Source organism: Drosophila miranda, chromosome XR, assembly GCF_003369915.1.
Source record: "Drosophila miranda strain MSH22 chromosome XR, D.miranda_PacBio2.1, whole genome shotgun sequence".
Taxonomy (NCBI): domain Eukaryota; kingdom Metazoa; phylum Arthropoda; class Insecta; order Diptera; family Drosophilidae; genus Drosophila; species Drosophila miranda.
Window position 1 is genome coordinate 37044994 of NC_046674.1, and position 4461 is coordinate 37049454.

A 4461-nucleotide genomic window follows, 5' to 3' on the forward strand; every position below is an offset into this window, starting at 1 on the left:
AATATGGTGATGTTGAATATGAGGTCCCGGGGCAACAGCCGACCTGGCGCGTTGGTCCGCCATTCGGGGGGAGCCTCTGCCCATTCCGGGTCGTCCTGCACCGCGGCTACCGTAGGGTGGAGTCGGAGGATCTGCAGCAGGTCGGCCATCTCGCCATACTCCAGCGGGAGGCTCTCTTCGGAGTCGAAGTCAACTACTCCCTCATCGGGACGTTGTGGGGGTAGTCCGGCGTGGGCTGCTACGAAGGGAGGCGGGCCGTCATCTGACCCCGATGGGTTGGCTGGTGCCCACTGCTGGTTCGCCTGGGGCGCGAAGCCCAGGCTCATGAGGGACCCGGAATCGGACCCTCCGTCGTCGCGTTAGGGTCCTACTTCCTCCCCTGTATCACTTGCGTGGGACACGTCGGAGTAGTGTGGTCCAGCACCGTCCCCGGATTCGTCCTCGTTGTGTACTGCTGGAGGGGTGGCTGCCCGACCTTGACCGGCCAGGTTCCACTCGGCCCAAAGGGGCGAGTCCCATTCGTTCCCGCGAGCCAGTGGGTGTCTGTTCCATTCGTTCTGCAGCGTGGGCGCCAGGCTTTGAGCGTCGCGTATTATCGTCTCGTGCTCGTCGGTGTCCGTGGTCGCATTGTCGTCGTCGATGGCAGCCCCATAACTCCCGAACCGACGGCGATTAAGGCGGCGACGTCGTGATTGGGCGCCGAGCGGACATGTGAATGTGAATCCGTCCTTAGATCAACACAGCCTCACCAGACCATGAAACCGGGCGGCAATTTCCAATTTCCCAAATGTGCCATGTTCAGGCCAGCAGAAAATAATTGCCAAGCACTGTGCCAACTCCGTGCGCTCCGGCTTAAATTAGTTACGCTTCCACCCCCGATTCAAACGGCCGATCTACCGCTCGACGCCCGAACCAAATACGCAGCGACATATATCTACCACAAAACACAACGATCTTTCACATTTCTTGCGACGGCTACTCGGAGGTTCACTAGATCATCAACTTCGTCGTTGGAGAATTGAACAGCGATCCGCCCCACTACAAACAAGGAGTTTTATAATAGCTATGAAACAAACGACAGCTTCGACGACCAAATCGGCGAGTTTAAATTTGATATTCAATGCATGTTGGGCAACCTAGAAGTTAGGAAGCAAACCATAGCTGAGGAAAACAGCTTGGATACTAAAAGGGCAACGATAAAAAAAGAAGATATCGATTTGTCTGATCTTCCGAAAGTAGAAGTACCCACATTCTCGGGCAAAGAAAAAGAGTGGGACGGCTTTTCAAAAATATTTTGTGAATTATTTCATAACAGAAAGTCTGAGTACATCGCTACAATTCAATTATTTCAAAATCCCGATAAAGGGTGAAGCACGGAGTATAGTAGCTCACCTTATATTAATTATAATGCCGCTTGGGAATTTCTGACCAAGCGGTATGAAAATAAACGAAAAATTTTTTCGGATCAGCTGAATCGTTTACTAGAATTACCAATGCTAGATCACGATTCAGCGAAACATATTAAATGGTTTTCTGATTCTATAAATGAGTCAAAACATTTTATCAAATTAGAGTCACAATTATCAGATGAAGTTGATGTGATTTTCACGCACATAGTTTTGAAAAAATCCAACAAAGATGCCTTACAATTATATGAAAGTCATATAAAAAAGACAAAAGAGATCCAAGCATTGCCAGATGTAATGGAATTTTTACAACAACGGTTCACTTCTCTTTACACGTCGCAGGATAAAGAGGGGAAACCGTTGAAAAAAGTAGTGCAATATGGCAAAATAAAAGAAAATTGTAAAGTGGCAGGACATACCATAATTCACTGCTATAAGTTAAAGGGAATGAGTCCGATAGATAGACGACAGTTTTTTAAAAAACAGCGCTTTTGCACAAAATGCTGTAGGCTTGATATGTATAAGAAATGCTTATCTGAAATTGTATCTGGGATGTGTAAAAAACCTCATCATACGATGCTCCATATTCCCTACGAAAAGAGGGAAAATGTTAGCACTTGCTTAACACTTGCTTGTGCTTAACCACAGCACTTATAAAAGTAAGGGCAAGGAATGGAGCTCTAATTGATTGTGGGTCGCAATGTACCATAATTTCAGAGGAAGTTGCGCAAATATTAAACTTAGTACGAAAAAGAGCGAACACCGAAGTAAGTGGAGTGTCATCTACAGACTCTTGCACTTCAAAGTACAAAATTACTTTATCGGTAAAACCTCGTGATTATAATAAAGGTCCTCTAAATATTGAAGCAATCATTCTTCCGAAACGGATGAAAGCTTTACCATTAAATTCTTTCAATATTGACAAAACTAAGTGGCAAGATTATGTGTTGGCAGACCCTAACTTTATTGGGATAGATTTTGTTCGGAGCAGCAGCCGTTAATAGCTCTTAAGTCACGTCTCTGTTTCTGTTATCGCGCTCAGCCTATGTACGCTCTCAGTGCATACACCTACATATGTAAAGTTATTACTTATTATAAGCCACTGCTTCGACCCTTCCTTCTCACTAGTCGGTCGTTCTTATTCGAGGCAGTCGGTCTGTAGTACTCTTCGTCGCCCAAAAACACCTCAATATAATTCCACGGCCACGGCCTCGAACAAAAAAACACACAAACAATACCAACAATAAACGTCGAATTGTAACCTTAAAAGCGGAGCAATTATTTTCTTGTAAATTTTGGAGTCAGAGTTGCCGAAAAAGCTCGGCAGCTTCCAACATTTTGGTGACCCCGACGTGATCGCTGTGGACTTGTCGTGTGTTAGTAGTGTTTCAAGTAGTTCGTTAAATCAAATTCGAAGGTTTAACGTAACATTTGTCGAACAGTAGCGAACCAAAGATCGTTGTGGCCGACCGTGGCAGTTCTAGCGACCCGCTATTCGTTTTCGCTTCTCTTTCGCCGTCTGTTTCGTTGCTGCGCAGCGCACTGTCGAAACCGGCTGCATAGAGTTCTAAGCGTGGTCTGTTAGTTTTCTTCGCCTCCTTTTTCGCCGTTGGTTCTTGTTCGGTCGCCGTTTCGTTGCTTTGCCGGCGCATACATTTTGGACATACACAAATAAAAAGTGCCTTAAAAGTGAACGCAAAAACATTTTGAGCTCCTCTGAACTCTCGCGTTGCATCATTTTAATTCAACTGTGATCGACTCACACACTCCGCGTCAACAATAAATAGCCAAAACCATGGGCAAAAGGAAAAATAATAGAAGGAGTGGATCGTTGGCTATGGGCAATGAGATTGATACTGTGACAGTTGAAGATGCTTTATCTAGTGAAAGGGTTAGTGCGAACGCAACCACCACCCAATTTCCTGCATCTCGGAGCTGGATCGTGAAAAGCTGCGCCAAATGGATGAGTATGATTTGCGAGGATTGTTGGAATCATTGACGGAGCTGAAATCCAATTTTACTGTGGCACACACCAGTTTGGAGGAAGTGGATTTTGAGTCTATGTTCAGTGATATACCAGGAAAATTTGACTCGTCCATCCTATCTTTGAGGACCGTTCTACAGCGTGAGTTGAGCAAGCGTGCGCAGCCCATGCATTGTTCCACGTTTCAAATGAACCCAAGTGAATCCTAATCCATAATGTACATGGCCAATCGATCGCGCTTGCCACAGCTGCAGCTGCCCAAGTTTGGACAAGCTTCTATTCCATGTTCACAGCTGTGATTGATAGTGAAGCTGAGCTGACTTCTATCGAGAAGCTACAGCATTTGCGGTCTTGTTTGAGCGGAGCGGCGTTGTACACCATTAGTTCGTTGGAGATGAGCGAGGCTAATTACAATACCGCATTAGATATTCTCAAATATCGATTTCCTAATAAACGTCTCATTCTACAGGCACACATTAGAGAAATATTTGGGCTGTCGCGTGGGAACTTATCTGTTGTTTCGCTGCGGGCGTTTACGGACGCCGCCACCTCACATGTTCGCGCGTTGGAAGCGCTGGCAACTAAGGAGGAAATAGCTGATTGCATCATCGTCCACGCACTCTGGAAGAATTTGGACAGGCAGACTCAAGTTAAATGGGAAGCAGCGTCGTCGAATGGCGATATTCCATCCTGGGAGAACTTATCTTTCTGGAACAAAGACCTCGTACCCTTGAAGGCATTCACCACTCCATGCAAGGGCAGATGGTCAGGTTGGCAAGACAGGAAAAACCGTGAGTACGCATCATCGAAAATCGTTTGTAGCATCGTGCGCTCCTGTTTCCTGTGTGTTTTGTGAGGTTCGTGCCCATTTGATTGCCAATTGTCAACGGTTCAAAACTCTATCGCCGAATGATCGTCACAAGAAAGCAAAGAGGCTCTTGTTATGCGTCAATTGCCTGCGAAAGGGTCATCACGTAAAAGATTGTAAATCAGGTCCCTGCCGGACTTGCCAATCGAAGCACCACACTCTTCTGCATTTCCTTCGTCCAACAGAGCCCTTCCATACTGTTT